Source organism: Palaemon carinicauda, chromosome 22 (assembly GCF_036898095.1).
Source record: "Palaemon carinicauda isolate YSFRI2023 chromosome 22, ASM3689809v2, whole genome shotgun sequence".
NCBI lineage: Eukaryota > Metazoa > Arthropoda > Malacostraca > Decapoda > Palaemonidae > Palaemon > Palaemon carinicauda.
This window is the reverse complement of record NC_090746.1, coordinates 115,795,290-115,811,209: the sequence shown is the minus strand read 5'-3', so window position 1 is coordinate 115,811,209 and position 15,920 is coordinate 115,795,290. Positions and strand designations below refer to the sequence as shown.

Below are 15,920 nucleotides of genomic sequence, written 5' to 3'. Positions count from 1 at the left end.
AAATAACAAAAACAAAATAAATAGGTACCTGGTAAGGAAGTCAACTTAGATGATTACTGTGCCTTATAAGTACGTCTTCCTTACGGAGCCTCGCGATCCTCTTAGGATGGTGACAGACCCCTAGGAGCTGAAGTATCAAGGGCTGCAACCCATACAACAGGACCTCCTCAAACCCCTAATCTGGGCGCTCTCAAGAAATGACTTTGACCACCCGCCAAATCAACCAGGATGCGAAAGGCTTCTTAGCCTTCCGGACAACCCAAAAACAACAATAAAAACATTTCAAGAGAAAGATTAAAAAGGTTATGGAATTAGGGAATTGTAGTGGTTGAGCCCTCACCCACTACTGCACTCGCTGCTACGAATGGTCCCAGTGTGTAGCAGTTCTCGTAAAGAGACTGGACATCTTTCAAGTAAAATGACGCGAACTCTGACTTGCTTCTCCAATAGGTTGCGTCCATTATACTTTGCAGAGATATATTTTGCTTAAAGGCCACGGAAGTTGTTACAGCTCTAACTTCGTGCGTCTTCACCTTAAGCAAAGTTCTGTCTTCCTCACTCAGATGTGAATGAGCTTCTCGTATTAACAATCTGATAAAGTCTGACCAAGCATTCTTTGACATAGGCAAGGATGGTTTCTTAACTGAACACCATAAAGCTTCAGATTGGCCTCGTAAAGGTTTAGTACGCTTTAAATAGAACTTAAGAGCTCTAACAGGGCATAAGACTCTTTCTAGTTCATTGCCTACGATCTCCGATAAGCTGGGAATATCGAAAGATTTAGGCCAAGGCCGAGAAGGCAGCTCATTTTTGGCTAGAAAACCAAGTTGCAGCGAACAAGTGGCTTTTTCCGACGAAAATCCGATGTTCTTGCTGAAGGCATGAATCTCACTGACTCTTTTAGCCAAGGCTAAGCATACCAGGAAAAGAGTCTTAAGAGTGAGATCTTTCAGGGAGGCTGATTGTAATGGCTCCAACCTGTCTGACATGAGGAATCTTAGTACCACGTCTAAATTCCATCCATGGGTAGCCAAACGACGCTCCTTGGTGGTCTCAAAAGACTTAAGGAGGTCTTGCAGATCTTTATGTTGGAAAGATCTAAGCCTCTATGCCGGAAGACCGATGCCAACATGCTTCTGTAGCCCTTGATAGTGGGAGCTGAAAGGGATCGTCCTTTTCTCAGGTATAAGAGAAAATCAGCTATTTGAGCTACAGAGGTACTGGTCGAGGATACAGAAACTGACTTGTACCAGTCTCGGAAGACTTCCCACTTCGATTGGTAGACTCTAATGGAAGACGCTCTCCTTGCTCTAGCAATCGCACTGGCTGCCTCCTTCGAAAAGCCTCTAGCTCTCGAGAGTCTTTCGATAGTCTGAAGGCAGTCAGACGAAGAGCGTGGAGGCTTTGGAGTACCTTCTTTACGTGTGGCTGACGTAGAAGGTCTACCCTTAGAGGAAGACTTCTGGGAACGTCTACTAACCATCGAAGTATCTCGGTGAACCATTCTCTCGCGGGCCAGAGGGAAGCAACTAACGTCAACCTTGTCCCTTCGTGAGAGGCGAACTTCTGCAGTACCTTGTTGACAATCTTGAACGGTGGGAATGCGAAGAGATCCAGATGTGACCAATCTAGGAGGAAAGCATCTACAGTGAACCCTCGTTTATCGCGGTAGATAGGTTCCAGACGCGGGCGCGATAGGTGAAAATCCGCGAAGTAGTGACATCATATTTACCTATTTATTTAACATGTATATTCGGACTTTTAAAACCTTCCCTTGTACGTAGTACTGTTAACAAACCACCCTTTAATGTACAGAACACTTAATGCATGTACTACAGCACCCTAAACTAAAACAGGCACAAATATTAAAGGCGATTTTATATCATGCGTTTCCTAAACACCTAAAAAGCACGATAAAAAATGGCAACCAATGTTTTGTTTACGTTCATCTCTGATCATAATGAAGAAACAAACTCATTTAGTGTACACATATATGTATAGGTTAGTTTTTGCATCGATTATATTGATTATACAGTACTGTATGTTGATTTTTTTATTACCAATGTTTTAGTTTACGTATTTTTCTTAGGACTTCCAAATGAAATCTTTTTCTTTATGACGCCGCCTGAAACGACGGCGTGTACGCTCAGTAAACAACCACGCTCAGAACAAACAAGGCATTTAACGCGCATGATGATAGTGATAAATAATGATACAGTACATACAGTATTTACAGTAAAAGCATTTACAAAATATGTTACCTTACAAATATAAATTATACAGTACTTGTACGTAGCAAAGCAGGAAAACAATTTACGAGAGAGAGAGAGAGAGAGAGAGAGAGAGAGAGAGAGAGAGAGAGAGAGAGAGAGAGAGAGCGAGAGAGAGAGAGAGAGAGAGAGAGAGAGAGAGAGAGAGAGAGAGAGAGAGAGAGAGAGATTGTTTTACGTACGTAAATGTAAATTTTAAACAAAAAAAATATGATAGGTTACAACATGTAGACTTTTAAAAGCTTCCCTTTAACTTAATGCATACAGTACGTACATTACTAAACTATAAAACAGGCAGTAAGAATATTAAAGTAAAAAATAAAGATTGTTACTGTACTCACCACGAAAGAAGTTGAAGAAAAACTTGAATGGTGATGGCGATGAATTTGCTGCACAGTAGAAATGATGATGATGAAGCTGATGATGTGTTCTACTGTGCAGTCAATGATAGTATTTTACGTCTCTTCAGACGGAGGTGTCTTTTCCTGGGACACCTCTTCAACTTCTTCCTGGGAAACTTCTTCAATTTCTTCCGAAGGTGTACTAGCAGGAGGAACTGGCTCTTTTTTGCGAGGCTGGAAGAACATTGTGATCGGAAGTTGTTGCCGCTGCTTCTTTTTTCGATCCAAGAGCATCCTGTAGGGAGTCATGATGTCATCGACCTTGTTGGAGAATTGCATCGAGCGAACCATATCCTCGTCCCACTCTTGTAACATTTCTTTCGCCTCCTTGATATGGTTGCAGAACTTGGCAAGCCGTTCTAATGTTAAGCCCGTTTCTTCGACATTTTCTTGGGTCTCTTCCTGGGTACCCTCACTCTCTTCCTCACTTGCCGATTTCGTCAGGTCTTCGAGGTCTGCGTCAGTTAGGGGCTGGGAATGGCAGTCCAACAACTCGTCGACGTCTTCAGTCGTCATGTCGCCAAACCCGTCACCTCCAATTATGGCAGCCAACTGCACAGATTTCCGTATTGCAGAGTGTTGGATTTCCGACGGAGTAAATCCCTTGTCGTCGTAAACAATATCGGGCCACAGCTTCTTCCAGCTCGCATTCACGGTTGCAGGTTTCATCTCTTGAAGTGCCTTCTGAATATTCTGCAGGCACGTGGCTATGGTGTACTGCCGCCAGTACGCCTTCAAGTTGAAATCTTCATCCTCGTCATCTTGGGCAGCATCCACACACGCAACGAGGTCCGCCAAGGTATTCTTCGTGTAGAGGGCCTTGAACGCCCTGATAACCCCCTGGTCCATCGGTTGAATTAATGACGTGGTGTTGGGTGGCAGGAACTCAACCTGAACGCCCTCACGCGACAGGTCAGTTGCGTGTCCACCAGCGTTATCCATAAGGAGAAGGATCTTGAATGGCAAGCCCTTCTCTAAGAGATATTCATGGACTTGCGGGATGAAACACTGGTGGAACCAGTTGGAGGTCAGCATCTTCGTAATCCATGCTTTTTGATTATGCATCCAGTACACGGGAAGGAGATTCTTATTTTTATTTTTCAAAGCGCGAGGATTTTTCGACTTATAAATAAGCCCCGGCTTTAACAAAAATCCAGCAGCATTGCCACACATCACGAGGGTAACGCGATCCTTGAATGCCTTAAAGCCAGAGGCTTTGGCTTCCTCTTTGAACAGGAAAGTTCGCGACGGCATTCTCTTCCAAAACAAGCCAGTCTCATCCATATTAAAGACTTGTTCCGGCTTGTATCCACCTTCGGCGATAATATTCTTGAACGTCTGGTTCACGTAAGTTTCAGCAGCGGCAGTGTCAGCGGAAGCAGACTCCCCATGCAGGGAAACGCTTTTCAGGGCGAAGCGTTTCTGAAACTTCGCGAACCATCCTTTGCTTGCGGAAAAACGTTTCTGAGGCTGGGAATCAGTGGATGTCCCTGGTTGAGGATCATCTGCATCATCATCATCTTCAGCATGGTTGCCGTCGTCGTCTTAAGGTTCCTTTGCAGCAAAATTCTCATATAAACTCAAAGCCTTTGTTTGGATGGTGTTCGTATCCAAGGCTATGTTCTTCTTCCGGCAGTCGGCAATCCACACAGCTAAAGCACCTTCCATGCGTACGATCGTTTTATTACGCGTTGTAACGACTCGCTTCGCTGATCTGCTAAAGGTGATTGCAGCCGTCTTTCTAATGTTCGCCTCGTCCTTTTTGATATAGCGAACAGTGGATTCGTTGATGCCAAAATGGCGGCCGGCGGCCGCGTAACTTCTACCATCTTTTAACATGTCGAGAAGCGTAACCTTCTCAGCTATCGTCATCATCCTTCGGTGGCGTTTAGGCTCACTACCAGCCTTACTAGAAGCAGAACGCTTGGGAGGCATTGTACAGTAGGATTTAACAGAAAGTTCAACAAAAAGTTCAACTTAAAACAGTCGCACACAGCACAGATTAAACTTCACAAACTTAAGAACGTCTACTCAGCGATACGCGGAAAGAGAAAGTGAACGATCCAGCCCCGCGAGAACTTTGATGCTGCGGGTAGAAGATGCGGGCAAAACACCAATCACAGGCTAGATAACAAAACTTGAGTTCTGATTCGTCATCTATCAGCGCTTGAACCAATCACAACCCGTCTTACAGTACTATGATGCGTTGGTTACTCATAGAAGATGCCCCGCGCATACTGAACGTACGTAGATTAAGTACAATACCGTAATAATAATAAATAATGATAATAATACTGTACAGTAATAATAATAATAATAATGATAATAATAATAACAATAATAATTTTATTAACAACAACAACAATAATAATAATAATAACAATAATAATAAAAATTTACGTACGCTATTTTACGCCTCTCTCTCTCTCTCTCTCTCTCTCTCTCTCTCTCGTACGCTTATTCGAAATGTGATTTTTGCAACAAAGAATATTATTGGATGCAGTACTGTACTACGTACGTATACATACAAAAGATTCATGGAAAAGAAGCACATCCATTACAGTACACACCATTCTAATATGGTATGACTGCATCTGATTTGCGTTTCATGTTCGATTTAATTTTACTACGTACTGAATTATCGTATGATCACATTCTCTTTTCGTGTTTTATTTCTTTCTGTGCTGAATTATATATCATATGTAATGCAATGAACAATCAGTAAGAGCAGATATTACTAATTACAGTATTAATGGAATTACAGGTAACAAAATATCGTATTTGGTTGTCTTCAGATTTCGCGGTATTTTCGAATTTTCCGGAAAATCCGCGATATGTATATATATATGGGTTATGGGAAAACCCCGCGAAGTGGTGAATCCGCGATTGTCGAACCGCGAAGTAGCGAGGGTTCACTGTATATGTATTGCTGCTGGGTCCGGGACTGGAGAGCAATAGATTGGAAGCCTCTTGGTCAGCGAGGTTGCAAAGAGATCTATAGATGGTTTACCCCAAGTGGCCCAAAGTCTCTTGCACACATCCTTGTGGAGGGTCCATTCGGTTGGAATTACTTGCCCTTTCCGACTGAGACAATCTGCTATGACGTTCAAGTCGCCTTGGATGAACCTCGTTACTAGGGAGATGTCTTGACCTTTTGACCAGATGAGCAGGTCCCTTGCGATCTCGTACAACGTCAGTGAGTGGGTACCTCCTTGTTTGGAGATGTACGCCAAGGCCGTGGTGTTGTCCGAGTTTACTTCCACCACTTTGCCTCGAAGGAGATACTCGAAGCTTTTCAAGGCCAGATGAACTGCCAACAGCTCCTTGCAGTAGATATGCATGCTCCTCTGACTCGAGTTCCACAGACCTGAGCATTCCCGACCGTCCAGTGACGCGCCCCAGCCCAAGTCCGATGCGTCCGAGAAGAGAACGTGGTGGGGAGTCTGAACAGCCAGGGGAAGACCCTCTCTTAGGTTGATATTGTCCTTCCACCAAGTCAGACAAGACTTTATCTTTCCGGAAATCGGGATCGAGACCGCTTCTAGCGTCTTGTCCTTTTTCCAGTGAAAAGCCAGATGGTATTGAAGAGGACGGAGGTGTAGTCTTCCTAGTAATACAAACTGTTCCAGGGATGACAGCGTCCCCACCAGACTCATCCACAGCCTGACTGAGCAGCGTTCCTTCTTCAGCATCTTCTGGATGGATAGCAGGGCTTGATCTATTCTGGGGGCTGATCGTCTTGTTTTTCAGCAACGTCCTCATCAGATAGTTCCTCATCCGAAAACTGATGAGGAAACGGCAACGGAGTGGGTAACGTCTGGCTCGCTGAGTCCGGTCGCACTGGTGCATGCGTGACGGAGCCGGACGCAACGTCATGGAATTGCTGCACAGTCTGTGAACTGTCAACAACCATGGGTGCGCGAGGAAGCACAGCGTCCACCCGAGACTGTCTAGACCGTCTGGGTTGTGCAGTCAACACCATACCGGGTTGCTGAGGTTGACGCACCGCGTCAAAACAAGTCACCTCTGATGGTTGTTGAACGTCCTGAATGTCAACAACCACCTCCGAGCGTCGCTTAACGTCAACGTGCGGCTGGCAACCCACACTGGGTCGCATCGGTGGAGGAACCACCTCAACTGGTAGACGCGAGAAGGTTACCTCAGCGTCAACAGGACGCACAACCGACCGGTTGGAAGGTTGTTGGCCAGAAGGTTCAGCAGCAACCTTCTCCGCATTAAAGTCCTCTATCAAGGACGCAAGCTTGGACTGCATGTCTTGCAGCAAAGCCCATTTAGGGTCTACGGGAGCAGGTGCGGCAACAGACGGGGTTAGCGACTGATGCGGTACCGCTTTCCATCCCTGAAAGCCTTGTTTATGCATGACATAATTGTACAGCAAAACTTCAAAGGCTCGAAAACAGCTGTGAAGTTGACCTGTAAAAAACTTGGAGCGTCTCCTGGCCAGGCGCCAGGGAGAGTCTACGAGATTTGAGAAGTCTATCTGGGCAGAGGCCTGAACTCCCAAGCCGAGAACTTCTCTCGTGTCATATCAGACTCTCGCTCTATAAGCCAGTTTAAAAGAAGGGAAAGCAAAGGCTGTATTCCCCAAACCCCTCCTGGTGATAAACCAGTCGCCTAGCAAACGTAAAGCTCTCTAGGAGAGCGAGAGAGCACTAGCTTATAAACAACGGCTTCGAAGTAGCTAGGCCTAGTGTAAGCTCTGACGTTTAGGCGAACGAGGAGCAGCAGAGACAAAAAGATCCGGACAAAGATCCTTAAAAAAATCCTCATGATTTAATTAAAGTCCATAGAGGGCTAAGCAGCTTTAGGCTCCTCTCCGTCTGACAGAGTCCTCAAGGGAATATCAGTAGGAGGGGGAACAGCAACTTCCTCATCTACAGGAACCTTGTCCGATAAAAGCTGAGTCTCAAGCAAGGGAGAGACCTACCGTGGTGGCAATGCTTTACAAGCAGAGTCCACACGCACTGGTGCATTAGTAGCGGACCAGGACGCAACGTCATGTAACTGCTTGACAGTCTGTGAACTGTCAACAACTGAACTGTCAACAACAACAGGTGCGTGAGGACGCACAGCGTCCACTCGAGACTGCTTAGACTGCCTAGACTGAGCAGTCAAAACAACTCTAGAATGCGGAGGTTGACGCACAGCGTCAAAACAAGTCAACTCCGATTGTTAGCGAATGTCCTGAACGTCAACAGGAGCATCAGCAAGTGGCCTAACGTCCAAATGTGGCTGAAAATCCACACGAGACTGCATCGAGTGTGGTTCTAAACAACCTGACTGACGTGACTTAGCTACGCCAACGTCAACAGGAAGCACAAAGGAACGTTAGGTTGGCTGAAAGCCAGGATATCGATGAGATAAACGGCTAGACTCAACGGACTAATCGGCAGAATAGTCTTCCATAAGGGAGGCAAGCATATTCTGCATGTCTTGCCGTACAACCCAATAAGGATCAACGGAAATGGTTGTGGTAAGAGACGAGGGTAACGTCTGTGACCGCAACACTTTGCCAACAAAAAAGACTCTCGGAGTCTGTGTTACGCTTTTGTTAGGCGGCGAGCAGTTTTCCGATGACTGCATAGGGTCAGAGCTGTCCTAATGGTTGCAACCAGTACGCTGGACCTGTCCTGAAAGGACTGACTTTCGCTTAAGGGCTTCGAAACCTTGCTACAGGTTTCTTATGCGAAAAGCCTTCGGATGACGAGGAGAAAAAACGTCTCTCTCGCCTTATGGTAGGGGAGATCTTGGTAAGATACACCCGATACCATAGAGGGAAACGTCTGTTCGTTGATCAAGGCCTCTCGAACCCATAAGTCGTTCGACATTACTTCTCCCCTGGGTTTGGGAGCTTGCAAGAGGTCCCGGACTAGGTGAACGACAGGCACGAACAGACGAACCCTCGGAGGCAACACTGTAACACTTTGCGCAATATCACTTTATCACTTCGATTTTCTGTTTTGCACTTATTTCACTGAAATCGAAACTTTTACTGATTTCTACCTGAAGCACGCAATTCTACCCTCATCAAAAGGTAGTAATTGCGAAATCAGTCGTATAATGCAAGCTCATTAATACCAGCAAAAAACAGAAAACATATTTTAAGATAAAAAATACAGTGGCTGGGGAAGAGACTAAACGCTAGTTCATTCAAAACTACGTTTTCAATCTCTCACCGCACATAGCCTGGGGACGAGAATAACAAACTAAAAACGTTTTATCCTTTCTCCCCGTACAGAGACTAGGGACGAGAGTAACTCGAGAACAACGTTACCCGCTTGAACGGAACGTTTTCTCTCCTCTCTCTCCCTCCGTCTCTATTTCTCTCTCTCTCTTTCTCTCTTGATATCGCACCTAAGAGAAGAGCCCAATTACATTTCGTCAAAAAAACATGTTATTTGACCAAAGGAAAAAACTGAAAGGTTTTTCAATTAAAAAGTTCCTTTAAAATAGAATTTAAAACATTTAAGCTTTGAAAGAAGAATGAACAAAACGTCAGAATCGATTTACTCTTTCTGCAAAGTGAAACCGTGATACTCTCTCTCTCTATCGTAACGATAGAGCGCAAACTGGGAAGTATAAATAAACTAAACGTTAGTTCATCTTTGAAAACAGTACGAAGACTATTCAAAGAAAATCTTTCATAAAATATTTCATTTAAAAAGTTTTAAATCCTTAGCTCTTTAAAAGCTATTTACGATTTAAAGGGCTCAACGTTGATTAACTTCGGTTTCCAAGTTAGGACCGCCCACTCTCAGGAAAGGTCGCATATAAACAAAACATTAAAATTTATTTTTTATGTTTATAAAATGGAAAGTTAATCGAAGAGGAAAATCTATAATTAATTTATAACGTGATAAGATAATTACTAAAAGCCTAAACACACTTCCGTCTAAGGGAAGGGTCGGCCATTTAAAAGTCAAAGAAAGTCCATACTCTCTTTGTCACCAAAAATTAAATCTATCCAAAACGAGTTCAAGATTTAAGATGAAGATAAAACACCTGCACTGCGAAAGCTCAAACCAGAATATAGTACTTCACCAAAGATGATGGGAAAAACTCCAGGTTTCAACAGCGAGTAAAGTACGTCTTGTCGACAGAGAGAAAATTGAGTCTTTGTTTACATAGAGCTTGGTATCTGGCCGACAGTTGGCGCTGATGAGCACACCCGCAACCTGTATAGCGATCGCTAGCGAGTTTTTTTGTACAGTTTTTTGTCTGTCGAGCAACAGAGTTGCAGCTATATATTCACCGGCTAAGTTAAATATTTAAAAAAATCATAGGCTTAATACAGTAAAAACTAATGAATTTACAAGCACCTATACTATATAGTTGTCAGCATCTTTTTACTTACCTATAAAGAACATTTTCATGTGAAGCAGCCTGGACTACCAGTAACTCCAGTAATACAGTAGTTCAAAATTCAAGCCCTACGTTGTTTAGATTTACTAAAAGAAAAGAAATGAGGGGATGGGAGGCAAGCTCTATTTAAATGTATGTGCTGTATTAAAAATACATACATACATATACCAAAGGCACTTCCCCCAATTTTGGGGGGTAGCCGACAACAACAAGAAACAAAACAAAAAGGGGACCTCTACTCTCTACGTTCCTCCAGCCTAACCAGGGACTCAGCCGAGTTCAGCTGGTACTGCTAGGGTGCCACAGCCCAACCTCCCACATTTCCACCACAGATGAAGCTTCATACTGCTGAGTCCCCTACTGCTGCTACCTCCGCGGTCATCTAAGGCACCGGAGGAAGCAGCAGGGCCTACCGGAACTGCGTCACAATCGCTCGCCATTCATTCCTATTTCTAGCACGCTCTCTTGCCTCTCTCACATCTATCCTCCTATCACCCAGAGCTTTCTTCACACCATCCATCCACCCAAACCTTGGCCTTCCTCTTGTACTTCTCCCATCAACTCTTGCATTCATCACCTTCTTTAGCAGACAGCTATTTTCCATTCTCTCAACATGGCCAAACCACCTCAACACATTCATATCCACTCTAGCCGCTAACTCATTTCTTACACCCGTTCTCACCCTCACCACTTCGTTCCTAACCCTATCTACTCGAGATACACCAGCCATACTCCTCAGACACTTCATCTCAAACACATTCAATTTCTGTCTCTCCATCACTTTCATTCCCCACAACTCCGATCCATACATCACAGTTGGTACAATCACTTTCTCATATAGAACTCTCTTTACATTCATGCCCAATCCTCTATTTTTTACTACTCCCTTAACTGCCCCCAACACTTTGCAACCTTCATTCACTCTCTGACGTACATCTGCTTCCACTCCACCATTTGCTGCAACAACAGACCCCAAGTACTTAAACTGATCCACCTCCTCAAGTAACTCTCCATTCAACATGACATTCAACCTTGCACCACCTTCCCTTCTCGTACATCTCATAACCTTACTTTTACCCACATTAACTCTCAACTTCCTTCTCTCACACACCCTTCCAAATTCTGTCACTAGTCGGTCAAGCTTCTCTTCTGTGTCTGCTACCAGTACAGTATCATCCGCAAACAACAACTGATTTACCTCCCATTCATGATCATTCTCGCCTACCAGTTTTAATCCTCGTCCAAGCACTCTAGCATTCACCTCTCTCACCACTCCATCAACATACAAGTTAAACAACCACGGCGACATCACACATCCCTGTCTCAGCCCCACTCTCACCGGAAACCAATCGCTCACCTCATTTCCTATTCTAACACATGCTTTACTACCTGTGTAGAAACTTTTCACTGCTTGCAACAACCTTCCACCAACTCCATATAACCTCATCACATTCCACATTGCTTCCCTATCAACTCTATCATATGCTTTCTCCAGATCCATAAACGCAACATACACCTCCTTACCTTTTGCTAAATATTTCTCGCATATCTGCCTAACTGTAAAAATCTGATTCATACAACCCCTACCTCTTCTAAAACCACCCTGTACTTCCAAGATTGCATTCTCTGTTTTATCCTTAATCCTATTAATCAGTATTCTACCATACACTTTTCCAACTACACTCAACAAACTAATACCTCTTGAATTACAACACTCATGCACATCTCCCTTACCCTTATATAGTGGTACAATACATGCACAGACCCAGTCTACTGGTACCATTGACAACACAAAACACACATTAAACAATCTCACCAACCATTCAAGTACAGTCACACCCCCTTCCTTCAACATCTCAGCTTTCACACCATCCATACCCGATGCTTTTCCTACTCTCGTTTCATCTAGTGCTCTCCTCACTTCCTCTATTGTAATCTCTCTCTCATTCTCATCTCCCATCACTGGCACCTCAACACCTGGAACCGCAATTATATCTGCCTCCCTATCATCCTCAACATTCAGCAAACTTTCAAAATATTCCGCCCACCTTTTCCTTACCTCCTCTCCTTTTAACAACCTTCCATTTCCATCTTTCACTGTCTCTTCAATTCTTGCGCCGGCCTTCCTTACTCTCTTCACTTCTTTCCAAAACTTCTTCTTATTCTCTTCATATGACTGACCCAGTCCCTGACCCCACCTCAGGTCAGCTGCCCTCTTTGTCTCACGTACCTTGCGCTTTACTTCCACCTTTTTCTCTCTATATTTTTCATACTTCTCTATACTATTACTCTGCAGCCATTCTTCAAAAGCCCTCTTTTTCTCTTCCACTTTTACCTTCACTCCTTCATTCCACCATTCACTGCCCTTCCTCATGCTGCCTCCAACAACCTTCTTGCCACATACATCACTTGCAATCCCAACAAAATTTTCTTTTGCTAACTTCCACTCCTCCTCTAAATTACCAGTTTCTCTTACTCTCACCTCGTCATATGCCATTTTCAACCTTTCCTGATATTTACTTTTTACCCCCGGTTTTATTAGCTCTTCAACCCTCACTAGCTCCCTTTTACATCCACCTACTCTATTCCCCCACTCTTTTGCTACAACCAATTTTCCTTCCACCAAAAAGTGATCAGACATACCGTTAGCCATACCCCTAAACACGTGCACGTCTTTCAATCTTCCAAACATTCTTTTTGTTATCAACACATAATCCATTAATGCCCTTTCTACTACTCTTCCATTTGCCACTCTTACCCATGTATACTTATTCTTATCTTTCTTTTTAAAAAAGCTAGCACTTATTACCATCTCTTGTTCAACACACATATCTACCAGTCTCTCACCACTCTCATTTTCACCTGTCACGCCATATTTCCCAATGACACCTTCTACCTCTCCAGCACCCACTCTAGCATTTAAGTCACCCATAACAACCACATAATTCCTTCTACCCAGTCCTTCTATACACCTAGTTAATTCACTCCAGAACTCATTCCGCTCTTCTTCACTTTTCTCACTACCTGGCCCATACGCACTGACAAACGCCCAACATTCCCTACCCAACCTAACCCTTACCCACATTAACCTAGATGATATCTCCTTCCATTCCACTACTTTACCTGTCATCCATTCACTCAACAATAAAGCCACACCCTCTCTCGCTCTTCCCCTTTCAATCCCAGACATTTCACCAAACATCACTTCACCCTTTCCTTTCATCTTTGTCTCACACAAGGCCAATACATCCATCCTTCTACTTCTAAACATACTTCCAATCTCACATCTTTTACTCTCTATCGTACTACATCCACGCACATTCAAACACCCCAAAACTAGAGTGCGGGGAGCAGTCACTCTCCCCCCAGCTCCATCTCTTTGTTGCTGTCTCACAGGATACTTTTACAGGAGAGGGGGTTCCCAGCCCCCTCGTCCCGTCCCTTTTAGTCGCCTCTTACGACACGCAGGGATAACGTTGGCGCTATTCTAATTTTTATATGCCCCCGCGGCCACAGGGGGCTAAAACAAATAGTTTAAATAAAATCTCATTTGTTTTAGACAGACCCTAGCAATTTATAATTGCCACAATAGTAATTTAAATGAGACAGCATGTTGTATCAAAATACAAGTAAACTAGGGTATTTGTGTATGCGACCTTCTGAGCATAATTGTATGAAAAACGAGTTTGTAATTACAAAGTGTCAAGAATTACAACTTAACCTAAGCAGTAGGGTTAGGGTGTCTGCTATTATGGCTGACCAAAACAAAATTACATAACACCTGAGTCATCAACTAGGTGTAAGCTTTGGTGACCCAGAGCTACAATGTTAAAGGAACGGAATAATGGTTCGGAGAAATAGGAGGAAAAGAATAAAAGGTTTCCACCTCTCAAAGAGTTGATGAAATTTGGCCTGCAGTAATCACAGGACTAATGAAGAACATAATAATTTGGGGATTGATTTTAAGACAGGCTAATAACAAACAAGTGTTTAAGAGGATCTCTAAAAAGGTGCATAAATAAATAACATCCATATTCCATTAACAATTGAGGGACAGAATTTTGAGACCTTAACACCTAAAGGTGCCAGAAGCCAATAAAAAGCATGAACTTGATGTTCCTGAGACAGGCTGAGGCCCCTTTACCAGCGGCCTGTAGATGTTAGCTGCTCGCAAACATGACCTCAAGAATGCCATCTCCTCAACACAGGATACAGCAGTACCCCCATACAAAGAAGGAGCAGTAGTACACCATCTAAGGTAGGGGAGGTGAAGGGTCTTCCAGCACAGGACTGTACATGAGCGAACCCGAGGCCATTCACTGGCTGCTGAGTAGACAGGGGAACTCAAGCCACAGCCACAAGGGGCTGTGGCCCAGTCCAATGCATCAAAGTAAAAAGAGGAAGGGGAACGAATACAGTACCTTCTTCTGCTTACCAACTTTCTTCTCAGCTCTACAAGCATAAGGGTCAAGGTCTAGATAACCGAAGATAATGAAGCTCTCCTAAGGACAGAAACAACACTTATTGCTCCACCAAGATTGGGTGCCCTCTTCTCAACATGAGATACAGTACAGCAATATATCTGTCTCACCTGGCTACTTTGTGGCCTGGGGAACCCAGGTTATGGACTTGTGGGGACAAGCCTTTCTTAGGTCACTTATAGTTGGTGGTCTGCAAGGACGAGTTTCAAGCACATGTTGGATTGTAGTAATAACCTCACACTCCACAAAACCTGATAAAACTCCCTGATGTAGATCCTTGTTCTCCCTGCTCCTGAAGCATAGTCTCCAGGTCTTAGGGGAAGTGAGATCTTTTGGAGAGAAAATAATGTCTTTTTGGAGAGAAAGTCTCCTTTTCGGCTTGTAACGGCAAGCAAAGGTAGGAGACTTTCCCCGATGATTGATTAATTATTAGATATTATCTGGATTATCTGGCATCGTAACAGCAATAGTCATTGATGCCAAAAAATTTAGTTAACGAGTATTATATGATTCTTATTTCAAATCATGATTAAATCTTATTGAAAAAATATACATCCATAAGAAACTTAAAAATATAATCTAAATTGCATTCAAGTCCCAAAATTTTAGATAGAATGTAAAAGCCACTACTATCTTTGCAAGTATGAAAATGGCGCAATCTCTTGGCCAAGTAACTTGGACACTCGGTTAATATATGCTTCACAGTCAATGGCACCAAGCAATCTTCACAGAATGGTTGATGTTCTCCACTCATCAAAAAGCTGTTCGTCAATCTGGTGTGACCAATTCTCATTCGGCACAGCACCACTTCTCTTAACCTTTGCATGTCAAAATATACCCTTGGGTGAGATGACTTAGGGTAACAATTTCACTCATTTCCTGATTTTCAAACTCCCAATAATAATTCCAAGTTTCTCTAAGTATAGACTGAATTATGGGTTTCCCCGATGAAGACGAAGATATCTGTTTATCTATTCCTGCCTGATAAGTCAATCCTGGGTTAAGGGAGTCAAGGGCTTAATGCAGGTGCAGCAGACGAAGCAGGCTCCAGCGACGGAGACTTTGCCTTGGATAGAGCTGAGGAATCTCTATCTAAAAGGGTTTTGTCTTAGTCCTAAAGATGGCCATAATGTCTTTAGGGCATCCTGGCTCATAGTGTCATCTAAAACGTTTTATCAGATTTGCCAAGAGCAGAAGAGATATCTGTTCCTCTACGGGAATCAGGTATTGCCATCTCATTCTTAGCTTGCCCAAGGGTTAGATTATTGCCTTCTTCATTCCTTGTATTCCCCCTTGAGGAGGGTGATGGAGAAGGATAAAAAACCTGAGTTCGAAGAGTTCTTAGCCTTAATGGTCTAACCAGAAGGAAAAGAATCTAGCTTGGT

At 43.6% G+C, this 15,920-nt stretch overlaps 1 protein-coding gene across 1 annotated transcript in view; it reads right to left on the bottom strand.

Annotated features, from left to right (window-relative positions):
- The window catches only part of temp (protein prenyltransferase alpha subunit repeat-containing protein tempura), a 48,805-nt gene that overhangs the window by 15,669 nt on the left and 17,216 nt on the right, over positions 1-15,920 (bottom strand). The window lies entirely within an intron of this gene.